Below are 13295 nucleotides of genomic sequence, written 5' to 3'. Positions count from 1 at the left end.
GCCACATGAGGCGGCTGTGAAAGCTGGTGTGGCCCGGCTGACTCACGAGCGCCTCTACTCCCAGAGATGGGAGCCTGCAGGAAGGGAGCGAGGGATCCTTCGCCCTGCGGGTGGCTATTGCACGGGGTGGGGGTGGGGGTGCTGGAGGAGGTTCGAGATGTTGGTTAATTTGTCTTTCCTCTTAGCAAAGCGCTTCTGCTGCCCAGCGCCTCCCACGCCTGCAAGCTGGGTCCTTCTGGACCCCAGCCTTTGCGCTCAGGTGGCCCCTTGTTCCTGTGACTTTGAACAGGAGCCTCTGCACAGGCTGCTCTGGGGCCTGAACGGTGTTGGTCGTGAGGGCAGGTGTTGGGCTATGTGGCCGAGTGACCAAGGATGTGCATACGCACGCATGTAGGTGTGCATGTGAGTGTGCGTGCGTGTGCACACAGACTTGCCGGGGTCGGGGGGAATTATGCGGCACGCAAGGAATGGATGGGTCCTTGGCCTTGGAATGCAGACTGTCTGACCTGAGCTGACCCATGCTGCCTCTTCACCAAGTTGCTTAATCTTGACGCTTGCCCTGGTTAGCTGATACTCTTTAAAAAAATTTTTCTGTTATTTNGATCTGAAGCAGGCTCCAGGCTCTGAGCTGTCAGCACAGAGCCCGACGTGGGGCTTGAACTCATGAACTGCAAGATCCTGACTGGAGCCAAAATCAGACGCTTAACCGGCTGAGCCACAGGCGCCCCTGGTTAGCTGCACTAACCTGGTTAGTTACATTCACTTACGTTCATGAGTGCAATGGGCTTACAATTTTCTTTGCTTGTAGCATCCTTACTCCATTGTGGAACTCACATGATACCAGCTTCATCAAATGAGTTCGGGGCTCTTTTCCTATTTCCTATAAGCGAGGGATAATCCATTGGGTAGAGCTCACCTCTGTGCTCACCTCTACACTTACCTGGGGTCACGGCCCTCTGGGGGGAGGCAGTTATCTTTAATTACCATTTCAACTCCTTGAATGGTTTGTTCTCAACTTTTTTGCTTCTTCTTTTACCAATGTTGGCATTTTATATTTTTCTGGACATTTCTGTTGGTTTTCAAATTTGTGACCTGCCCAGGACAGCATGGGGCACAAGTGTGTTTCCCTGGCCGCCCCTGGGGGTGCTACCTCGGTCTTGTCCTCTGGGCTGCAGTTTCCCCGCAGGGGCCAGGCCGCTGCCAGCTCCTGGTGGCTTCTCTGGGATTTCAGCATCGAAGGTGGTGTCCTGTGGTCCCCGCAGGTCAGGGTCCTAGCGGTGGTGGCTGGAGGTGGCTCAGGAGCCAGAGTTCATTCTTGAACTTGTCAGGACCTTGCTTAGTCACTGTGTCCCGTGGGGCCTCGGGGTGGCTGGAAGTGGGTGGAGAGAGTCACACGGCATTGGCATAGAGGCTCCACGGGGAAGGGTAGTGACGCCCCTTAGCCGTGATGAGTGATAAGGGAGTGAGCAGGGGACAGTGCATGCGCACGGTTGTTCCTGATTTAAGCCATTTGGTTCAGCTGAAGGCCTCTGTGATTTTAGGGATAGAAGCTCAAGGCAAGGATTTTATTTATTTATGTATGTATGTATGTTTATTTTTGAGACAAGAGAGAGTGCGAGTGGGGGAGAGGCAGAGAGAGAGGGAGACACAGAATCCGAAGCAGGCTCCAGTCTCTGAGCTGTCTGCACAGAGCCTGATGCGGGGCTTGAACTCACAAACTGCGAGCTCATGACCTGAGCCGACGTCGGATGCTTAACCGACCGAGCCACCCAGGCGCCCCAAGGCAAGGATTTTAAAGCCAGGGAGATTTGTGTTCAAATTCCAGTTTTGTCAAATTCCCGCAGTATGCCTTTGGGAAATTTTTCTGTCTTCTTACCTATAAATTGGAGAATCAGATATGATCCTGACCTCACAGGGTATGTGTGAGGCACAGGTGAAATAATACATACAGCATAGGAATTGCGTGTCTGTTAGGGATCGAACCTACCCAAACTGGCTCAAACAAAACAAGGACATTGACTGGCTCAGAGAACTGAAAACTCCAGGAGGAGCCTGGCTTCAGGAGCGGTTTGATCCAGAAGTTCATGACATGGCCCACTGGCTCCATTTCTCTGGGTTCTACCCTTCTCCACAGGCCCACTTTATCCTCAGGCAGTAGCCCTGTCATGTCAAGGACCGTGGGAATTTCAGATCTGACATGCGTATGATAAATAGCAGAAAATGGTTCTTGGGGGCAGCCCTCTGTGATAAGAGAGAAAACGTTCTTTCCCAGAAGCCCTGCGTTAGTGTCTCCTTGTCATTGGCTTACATGGGGTCACTCGTCCTTCCCTAAACCAGTCACTTTGGTCAGGGGGCTGGGACACAGCCCTGAGCTGAGGGTTAAGTACAGGGCGGGTCCAAAGCCAGGTGCAGGGCTGTGGACCAGGTGGGGAGGCCGCGGTGCCTGCCCCTGATGGTCACGGCCACCTCCTAACCGGCCTTCCTGCTTCCGCCTGGGCCCACTTCCCAACCTTAGTCCAGCGCCAGTGGGGTTCTCCCAACGTGCAGGGGGTGGAGGGGACGAGCTCTCTCATCCCGCTCAGAAACCTGCAGGGACACCAACTTCCTTTACGGTTTCCCGAGCAGGCCCTAGATGCTCTGCACCCCGTGCTCCCCAGTGCTGTCCTCCTTCCCACTGAAAACCACCCCATGCACCTGGGTCACTGCCTTCCAACCACGCTGTGTCCACTCCCACCTGGGGGCCTTCACCCCTCTCTTCCCCAGACGTCAGCATGCTTTGTGCTCTCACGTCTTTGCCAAGCGGCTCCTCCCCGGAGGGGCTTTATCTAATCAGCCTGTTGAAAATAGGAATTTCTTCCCATCTATCTACCCCCTGGCCCTTGCTTCATTTTTCACTGTAGCCAATATTTTATAAAACGAATCTCTTTCCTGCCCCCTCTGGCACATACGCACACACCAAGGGCACCTCCGCGGCCTTCTTGCCCACTGCTCCATCTGCAGGGCCCTGCACAGTGCCTGGTATACAGTAGGTGCTCAATAAATACTTGTCAGAGGTGGTAGCTCTAACCCCACCCCCTCCTCCCACCAGCGCAATGAGCACTCCTCTCTCATTCACCGGCCTTGTCCGAGGACCAGGGCGGGAGGCCCCAGGGACCAGATGTCACCTGGCCCAGTGATCTGTGACGTGTGGCCTGGACATCGGTGTGTCTGCTTGGATCCCGGGGGACAGCTGGGCACCTGCTGAAAGGTGTTGCTTTTCCCCCACCTTCTCACCGTAGGCTGCCAGGATCTCATTAGCCCTGTTTACACGGCCGGGATGTCGAGCGATTAATTTTTAATGGCTTGGTTTATTGCATGTTTGAATGGTTTATTGAGTAATTCCCACATTTAAGTGATTAATTCCCCAGAGTTCAGAACGACTGGTTAGTTTTACATTAATCAGGGTTTCTGAATGCCAAGAGACAATCAATCAATCCTCCCTGCCAGGGAGAGTAATGTTAAAATACCTCAAGGTACAATGAGGTTAAGAAAAGGAGTAATTAAAACCCTGTCTTCCCCTCATGCAAATTTGATGTCTCTCTCTGTCTCTGTCTCTCTCCATTCTGCCTCCCACCCCCAGCCTCAGTGAAGGGACTCCCTGAACCCAGTTACTCCTTGGAAGGATCAGCTCCATCCTGCCCGTGGCCTTCCCGTAAGGAGGTTCAGCCCATCTGCCTCCTGGAGGTGGGGCCTGCTCAGCTCCCTGCCCCCGGGAGGGGGCTCTGTTGAGGGTCCCTGGTTTCTGTCCCCCAGCCTGGGGGGAAGCTGAGAGCCACGTCTGGCCTCATGATTAACTGTCTGGTATCACCTGCTGGCCCGGCAGGTGGGATCTCCCCACGGGAGGCCAGGGCAGGGGGCTTGGGGTGGGGGCTTTGCCTCTGGGCCCTACCACGGATCTCCCGTGGCCTGGTCAGCCACGAGCAGGAAAAGAAACGTGAGCTGCTTTTGCGTCTGTATGAGCTCCTTATGGCTCCTGTGAGCCAAAGGACCACAGACTTCTTGTCTAATACAAGACAGATTGATTACCTTAGGGTTCTGGAAGCTCGGAGCATGGAGTGAGTCTCAGGAGCTAAAATCAGGCTGCGGGCAGGGCTGCGCACCTGGTGGAACCCCCAGGAAGGACCCATCTCCTTGCCTTTCCCGGCGTCTAGAGGTCGCCTGCACTCCTGGGCTCGCAGCCCTGTTGTTGCTGCCTCTCCAGATCTTTCTCTGACTCTGACCTTCCTCTGTCTTCCACACTTAAAGGACCCTTGTGATCTCCTTGGGCTCCGCTGGATAATCCGGGGCTCGTGCCCTATCCCGAGATCAGATGATGGGCAGCCCGAATTTCACCTGCAAACATGATTCCCCTTCACCACATAACCTGACGTGTTTGCTGGTTGGGGGATGGGAACGGGGATGTCTGTGCTGGGCCACCTGCCCGCGGCATCGGGAGGCTGAGAGCAGCGTGGCTGTCTGGTTAGAGGCATGAACTCGGCAGCCAGACCCTGGGTTCATACCCTAGTTCAGTGCTCGACGGCTCTGGGAACTTGGTAAGTTTCCTACCTGTGCCTCAGTCTCCTTGCATAAACGCCCGAGGACAGTGCTGGTGTCTAGCCCACGGGGGTGACCGTGCTCGCGAGGTGGGGAGTGACGTGCCTGTATGACACAGGGACTCTGGGATGTATGCTCAGGGCGAGCAGCAATCAAGTGTCCATATCCAAACGTGGGGATGTAAAAAGCTCCTCAGGACCCAGTGAAAATGTAGATAAAGATGCCGCGTTCCTTCCAAAATGTTTGCAACGAAACCCAGTCATTTGTACGGGCCCCAGATGGAGCCTTGATGGACAGACTTTGGAGGGCCCTTGTGCACGAATATGGTGCAGACCCCGCGGGAGCGAAGACCCCGGGTTAAGAGGCTCCATCGACTAATGGGAGCTAACATGTGGGGGGGTGCTTCTCCAATAGGACAACGAGAAGCACCTGTTTCCANTGGGGACGGAGAGAACAGAACAGGGCTGGAGGCCTGTGCTCTGTGGGTGGGGGTAGAATGCAGCATTGGAAAAGCAGGCAAAAGCTTTGTAGTACAGAGTTGAGAATTAACTGTGGTCTGTTCTGATTTGGTTCAACTTTTTTCTCCACTGGATTATTCCCATCAGCACAAAACCTTAACATATTATTTCTCATCTATTAAAAAAAAAACCCGCCAAGCCCCCTGGGGCCCCATATCCCTCCACAGCTATTGTTATATTTCTTTGCTTCCTTTCATAGCAGAACTCATCAAAATCGTCTATACTTGCCGTCTCTGATTTCTGTACTCCCAGCCTTTCTTTTCCTGAAAGCTTTTAATTTTAAGAGCCGTTCCTACTTCAGGAAGGTGTGAGAACAGTTCAATGCACTCTCAAAGACCCTTCACCTGTATGCAGTAGCCATTATGTTCTGACCACATTTGCTTTGAGTCTTCTATATATACAGACGCTGTTTTTCGCCCCCGATCTACTTGAAAGTAAATTGCATGACATGTTACCTTAAATACTTCTTCATGCATCTCTTTAAAATCAAGGATATTCTCCTTCAAAACCACAATATAGTGATTGAATGCAGGAAATTTAACGTTGAAGATACAACCCATATTCAAATATCCCCATCAATAGTTCCCAAAGAGTTCTTTTTAAAAATTCACTTAAAAGATTTGCATTGCAGTTAAGATTTACCCTTTCTTGTGAGTGGCTCTAAATTTTGACAGATGCACACAGACATGTCACCAAGATATAATCCAGTTCTATTGAGCCCCCCCACCCCAAGTTCCTCTGGGATCCTACATAGTCAACCCTTTCTACCAGCCCCATGCCCTTGGCGATCACTGGTCGGCGCTCGGTGTTTACAGTTTCTGCCTTTTGGCAGGATGTCCTAGAAACTCAAACTTCCGAATTTCTCTGCAGGAGCCAGAAATTCTGGTTTCTTGCACTTCCCACGTTGGTTTTGGAAGTCATCGATACTATCATACGTAGCCATGGTTTTTCCTTTTTACTGCTGACTCATTCACCGTTGGATGGACATACCATTGATTATTCATTCCCCAGTTGGAGAACATTTAGGTTGTTTCCAGCTTTGGGTGGGTATAAATGCTTTTGTGTGAACATAAAATTTGGTTTCTCTTAAGAATAGGGTTGCTGGGGGCGCCTGGGTGGCTCAGTCGGTTAAGCATCTGACTTTGGCTCAGGTCATGATCTCACAGTCTGTAAGTTCGAGCCCCGCATCAGGCTGTGTACTGACAGCTCAGAGCCTGGAGTCTGCTTCCAATTCTGTGTCTCCCTGGCTCTCTGCTCCTCCCCCGCTCACGTACCGTCTCTCTCTCTCTCTCTCTCTCTCTCTCTCTCTGTCTCAAAATAATAAACATTTAAAAATTAAAAAAAAATAGGGTTCCTGGGTTGACTGGTAGGTGGGTGTTTAACTCTGTACGAAACTATCAAGCTGTTTTCCTGATTGAATCTTTTTATATTCCCATCAGCAGTGTAGGAGAATTTCAGTTCTTCAAATCCTTGCCAGTAGCTGGGATTGTTCTTTTTCAAAAAAATTCAAGCCTTTCTAATATGTATGCAGTAGCATCATTGTGGTTGTACTTGGCATTTCCCTAGTGACTCATGACGTTTAGCATCTTTCTGTGTGTTTATGTATCATCCGTACAGCTTCTGTGATGAAGTATCAGAAGGTTTGCCCCTTTTTAAAATGTTCATTTTTTTATTATTGATTCTTGATTGTTCTTTATATATTCTGGATAGAAGTCCTACGTCAGAAATGTGATTTGCAAGTAATTCCACCGGTCCTGTGGCTAATGTTTTTCGTTCCCATAGTGGTGTCTTTTACTTATTTATTTGTTTGTTTATTTATTTTAATGTTTTATTTATTTCTGAGAGAGAGAGAGAGAGAGAGACAGCATGAGCAGGGGAGGGTCAGAGAGAGAGAGGGGGACAGATAATCGAAAGCAGGCTCCAGGCTCTGAGCTGTCAGCACAGAACCCAACGCGAGGCTCAAACCCATGAACCGCGAGATCATGACCTGAGCCGAAGTTGGATGCTTAACCAACTGAGCCACCCAGCCGCCCCTCCCATAGTGGTGTCTTTTAAAGAGCAGAACTTTGAAATAGTGATAAATCCAAAATCTTTCCTTTGGTGGGTTGTACTGGTGGCGTGGTATCTAAGAGCACCTAGATGTTCCTGGATAAGGTCACAAGATTTTCTCTTATGTTTCTTTCACAAGCCTTATAATTTGCGGTTTTGTCATTGCAGTTTGCATGATCTTATTTCAAGTTAATTTTTTTGTGTTAGAGGTAAGGAGTGGGTGAGCTTATTTTTTTCACCCCAAAGAGAGGTTCAATTTGTTTCCAGCATTGTTTGTTGGAAAAACTATCTTTCATCCCTGCAACGCCCTACCTGTCATCTTGCCAGAGTCACTGGCCATTTTTGTCAGAGCAGGGACTCCGTTCTTTCCCACTCATCCGTGTGGCTACCCGCACGCCGATATCATAGCGTCTTGATGACTGTGGATTTATAGTGGGTCTGGAAGTCAAATAGTGTGGGTCTTCCAACTCTGTTCTTTTTCAAAATTCTTTTGGCCATTCTCATTCCCTTACCTTCCTGGATACATTTTAGAGATAGCTTGTTGATACAAAATAAATAATCTGGGGATCTTGATTGGGATTGAATTGATAAATCAGTTTGGGGAGAGTTGACTTCTTTTTTTCTTTTTCTTTTTTTTTAATGTTTATTTTTGAGAGACAGAGCACGAGTGGGGGAGGGACAGAGAGAGAGGGAGACACAGAATCCTAAGCAGGCTCCAGGCTCTGAGCTGTCAGCACACAGCTTGACGTGGGGCTCGAACTCACAAACTGTGAGATCATGACCTGAGTGAAGTCAGACACTTAACTGACTGAGCCCCTCAGGCGCCCTGAGAGTTGACATCTTAGTGATATCCCTTCTTCTCATCCATGAACACAGCATCTCTCTCTATTTATTTAGGTTTTCTTTGGTTTCTTCCATCAGTGTTTGTAGTTTTTGGCATATTTTATGACACATTTTGTTAGATTTATGCCAAAGTCTTTTACGGTTTTTGATGCTATTATGAATGGCACTGTTTTTAAAATTTTGATTTCTAGCTGTTCATTGCTAGTACATAAAATAGAACTATTTTTAAAATATGGAACTTGAGGGGTGCCTGGTTGGCTCAGTCGGGTAAAGTATCCAACTTCGGCTTGGATCATGATCTCTCCATTTGGGACTTCGAGCCCTGCGTCAGGCTCTGTGCTGACAGCTCAGAGCCTGGAGCCTGGTTCAGATTCTGTCTCCCTCTCTCTGACCCTGCCCCCACTCATGCTCTGTATCTCTCTCTCTCTCAAAAATAAACATTAACTATTTTCTTAAGGGCAGCTGGGTGGCTGAGTCAGTTAAGCGTCTGACTTTGGGTCAGGTCATGATCTCACGGTCCATGAGTTCGAGCCCCGCGTTGGGCTCTGTGCTGACAGCTCAGATTCTGTGTCTCCCTCTCTCTCTGACCCTCCCCTGATCACACTGTCTCTCTCTGTCTCTCAAAAAAAAAAAAGTCAAAAAAAATTTTAAACTTTTAGAAAAATTAAAAAAGAGATAATTATGCCTTCTGTAAATAGGGGAGTTTCTTTCTTTCTTTGCAATTTCTATGCCTTTTCTTTCTTTTTCTTGCCTTATTGATCTGGGTAGGGCTTCTGGTTCATTGTTGAATAGGAGCCGTGAGAGGTGATGTCCTTACTGTTCCTGATCTCAGCAGGGAAAGTTCCAGTCTTTCACCATTATCTATAGATGCCCCTTATCAGGTTAAGGAAATTAGCTTCTGGTCCTCGCTGTTGAAACTTTTTGTGGTGACTGTACATTGGATTCTAGCCAATGAGATAGTCATGTGGCTTTTCTTCTTTGTCTGTTACTAGGTCGAATTCTATTGACTTTAAAATATCGAGCCAGCCTTCTGCCTCCGAGATATACCCCATTTAGCCAATGTGGCTTAGCCTCTTTATACATTGCTGGATTTGCTAACATTTTACTGAGAATGTTTTTGTATCTGTGTTCACAAGGGATTTGGGTTTGTAGTTGTTGGGTTTTTTTGTAATATTTTTGATTTGGGTATCAAATCAAAACGAGTTGGAATGCATGCCCTCCTCCTCTGCTTTCTGGAAAGATGATGTACGACTAACTTTGCTTCTTCCTATGGTGTTGGGAAAATTGACCCGTGAAGCCAGTGGGACTGTCATCTTCTTTGTTGGAAGGTTTTTAAACTAAAAATTCATCCCTTTCATTGTTATGGGGCTATTCAGCTTCTACAGTTCTTTTTGAGTGAACCTTGGTAGCTTCTGTCTTTGAAGGAATTTGTTCACTTCACCTACATTGTCAAATTGATAGGCAGAAAGCTGTTCATAATATTTTTTTTTCATGTCTGTTGAGTTTGAAGGAACGTCCTCTCATTCCTGATATCAACCCTCTGTGTCTTTCTGCTTTTTTCCTCCCCCCTTGGTCTGACTAGCTATTTATTAATTTATTGGTCTTTTCAAAGGATCGGCTTTTGGTTTTCTTGAGTTTTCTCTATTGGTTTCCTGTTTTCAAGTTCTGTGATTTTACTCATCATTTCTACCCTCTGCTTGCTTCGGGGTTAAGGCATGCTTCTCTGGTGTTCTGAGTTGGAAGGCTAGAGTTATTGACTTGAAAGCTCTCTTCTTTTTTTAATATGAATATTGAATGCTATAACTTCCCCCTGAGCACTGCTTTACCTGCATCCCACCCATTTTGATAGGTTATATTTTAATTTTCATTTCAAAATATTTCCTGAGTTTTTTTTCTTTGACCCATGCGTTCTCTAGACTCATAGTGTTTAATTTCCAATGGTTTGAGGATTTTCCGATATCATTCTGCTTTTGACTTCTAGCTTAATTCCTTTAGGATAAGAGAATATGATTTTCATGACTTCCATTTTACATCTGTTATGGTGTGTTTTGTGGCTCATAAGGTGGCTTATCTTGGTGAATGTTCCATGTGCTTTTGAAAAGAATGTGTGTTCTGCTTTTGTGTAATGGAATGCTTTATAAACATCGGCTGGAAAATGAGCAAAGATATGAAAATCCTCAATAGCCAGCTTGGCTTCTCTACTTTTTCTCTCAATGATTGGGCAAGGGATCGAAGCTTCCAGGTTGAATGGTGGATTTTTCTATTTCTCTTTATCCATCTCTTAGACTTTGCTTAAAGAGTTTTGAGTACCCGTTTGATGCACATATGTTTAGGGTTATGATGACATTTTGGTGAGCTGACCTTTTACCATTACACAGCATCTGTCTTTGTTCCCAGCGATATTCTTTGTTCAGAAGCCAACTTTGTCTGATACTAAGGTAGCTGCTTCTGCTTTCATTTGATTCATTCTTACATAGTTTATCTCCTTCTCTCCTTTTACTTTGAACTAATCTTTATCATTGTATTTAAAATGGATTTCTTGGAGACAGTCTATAGCTAGGTCTTTTTGTTGTTATTCCAAACTGACAGCATCTGTCTTTTCATTGGCATGGCCTGGGACATTTTATTTTAGTGTAATTGTTGATATGGTTGGAAATAGGGTTACTATTTTCATCTCCCCCTCCCTGCTCTGTGCTTCCATTTCTCTGTTCTGTCTTTCCTGCCATGTTTTAGATTATTTGAATGTTTTATTTAGTATTCCTTTTTACTTTATCTATTGGATTTGGGGGCTTATCTCTTGGTATTATTATTATTTTTTCATTGCTTGCCCTTGGGATTGCCATATTTATACCTATCCCCTAACGGTCTAATTAGAGTTGATATTTACACTTCACATAGCGTGTAACATTTGCAACCACCAGGGCCCCTTCTCCTACCTCGGAGGGGTTACATGCATTACATCCGCAGGCATTGGAAACCCCAGCACACGTTGTTACAACTTTTCCGCTTTCAATGGCCATTCCCATTTTTAAGAGGAAAAAATAATTGCCTGGCCACATACCAAATCTGCTATTTTCACTCTGGGGTTCCAGATTCTAGCATCATTTTCCTTCAACCTGAAGAGCTTTAGTTAACATTTCTTAAAGAATTGCCGCAGGGGGTGAAGTTTCTTGGTTCCCCTTCGACGAAGAATGTCTTATTTTGTCTTCATTCCTGAGGGATACTCTTGGTGGGTATAGAATTCTGGGTTGACATTGCTTTCCGATGAGAAGTCTGCAGTCAGCCTCATTGTCGTCCCTCCGTCTACATAACGCTTTTCCTTTGGAGGCTTTCAACATAAAGCAAGAGGAAAGCTTGGTATTCAGTGGCTCACTACACTGTTGTCTACACGTGTTTTGTTTTTTAAGTGGATTCTCTTCAGGATGTGCCGAGTTTCCTGGATTGGCAGAATTATGTCATTCACCAAACTTGGGAAATTTTTAGCCATTATTGCTTCAAATATTTTATATTCAAAAATCTTTTCAATGTTCACTTATTTTTGAGAGAGAGAGAGGCAGAGAGAGAGGGAGACAGAATTGAAGCAGGCTCCAGGCTCTGAGCCGTCAGCACAGAGCCCTACACGGGGCTCGAACTCATGAACTGTGAGATTGTGACCTGAGCCGAAGTCGGACACTCAACCGACTGAGCCACCCAGGTGCCCGGCTTTAAATATTTTTTTTTTTTACTGTACTAATCTTCATTCCTGTGGGATTTCAGTGACATGAATATTAAACTTTTTTATATAGTCCCATGGGTCTCTGAGGCTCTTTTTATTATTTCTTTCCTGTTTTTCAGGTTGGGAAATTTCTATTGATATCTCTTTTATTTACTTTTTGAGAGAGACAGAGAGTGCACACAAGCAGGAGGGGCAGAGAGAGGGGGGGAGAGAGAGAATCCTAAGCAGGCCTTGAACTCAAGAATCATGAGATCACGACCTGAGCTCAAATCAAGAGTCAGTAGCTCAACCAACTGAGCCACCCAGGCGCCTCCTATTGATATTTTAATTTCTCTTATTCATTGCTCTGACCTTCGTTCTAAGGCCCACAGAATTTTTTTTTTTTTTTTTTTTTACAAATTCCAGCTATTATGCATACCTCTTGGTCCTTTTTATGGCATCGTCTTCTTCTCACTGAAAGCACATGTTGTCCATTCGCCTCCAGCCTGTCTACCTTTACAACAGTGGCTCGGACGTCTGTCTTTAGGAATCCCAGCATCCGGGTCAGCTCAGGGTTGGCACGGGTATGTTGAAGGGCCGGTCAGTCACATTTTCCGGATTTTTCGTGTGTTGAGTCATGTGGGTCTCTGTGCGGGGCGTCCTGAGTGTCATGCTGTGATACCCTGTGTTCAGTGACACTCCTCTGGGCCGGCTTGCTCGGTCCGTTCTGTTGTGGCGGCCCAGCCGGGCCCAGGCAGCACCGGGTCTACCTCCGTAGGTGGTGGTGCCAATGTTGGTTCAGCCCATAGGGCCTTTCCTCCGCTCCTTTGGGTTGATCCCTCACCTGCACAGGTGAGCCTGGGCTCTGAGCCAGTTCTTAACCCAGAAAGAGGGGAGTCCCTCCTCTGCTCTTCTTCCCACACTCTCTGACTTACAGAGGCCCCCCTTCCTGATCTCATGGCCAGAAAGACAGGTTTTCTCTTGGTCTTAGCTGTCAGTCACCCAGTCCGGAAGCCCCGCTGGGCACCTGCCTCGCTCCAATGCTGTAAGAGGAAGGGAACTAGAATGGCCGAGAACCTGGCCTCTAAGTTTCCATTCTCTTTAATCTGCCTGTTTGGGTTCTCTTTGGCTTTTTGCATTAAAAAAAAATTTTTTTTAATGTTTAGTTATTTTTGAGAAAGAGAGAGTGAGACAGAGCATGAGTGGAGGAGGGGCAGAGAGAGAGAGAGGGAGACACAGAATCCAAAGCAGGTTCCAGGCTCTGAGCTGTCAGCACAGAACCTGATGCGGGGCTCGAACCCACAAACTGTGAGATCATGACCTGAGCTGAAGTCGGACGCTTAACTGACTGAGCCACCCAGGCGCCCCTGGCTTTTTGCATTTTATCTGACATTGTTAGTTATATACAGTGGCAGGAGGGGCCACAGTGGGCTTCCTCCATCCTGACCAGTACGGGAAGCCCACAACCATCTTTATGGTCATTTTGTCCCCTGATCCAGGATCAGAAAACCTACATCATGTTGGTGACTCTGTCCTGCAAGTTTGAACGCTTAACATTTCTTTTGTTATGGACACCGCTGATGTTTGAGGAACAGGACCCAGTTTTGTGGAACCCGCCC

At 47.0% G+C, this 13295-nt stretch overlaps 1 protein-coding gene across 1 annotated transcript in view; it reads left to right on the top strand.

The window, feature by feature from the left end:
• ACTL8 (actin like 8) overlaps window positions 1-13295 on the top strand; it is a 66576-nt gene that overhangs the window by 45186 nt on the left and 8095 nt on the right. The window lies entirely within an intron of this gene.

The sequence above is a fragment of the Crocuta crocuta genome, unplaced genomic scaffold (assembly GCF_008692635.1).
Source record: "Crocuta crocuta isolate KB4526 unplaced genomic scaffold, BGI_CrCroc_1.0 scaffold127, whole genome shotgun sequence".
NCBI classification, from domain to species: domain Eukaryota; kingdom Metazoa; phylum Chordata; class Mammalia; order Carnivora; family Hyaenidae; genus Crocuta; species Crocuta crocuta.
Note: the sequence above shows the minus strand (reverse complement) of the source record. Positions and strands in the feature narration are given on the sequence as shown.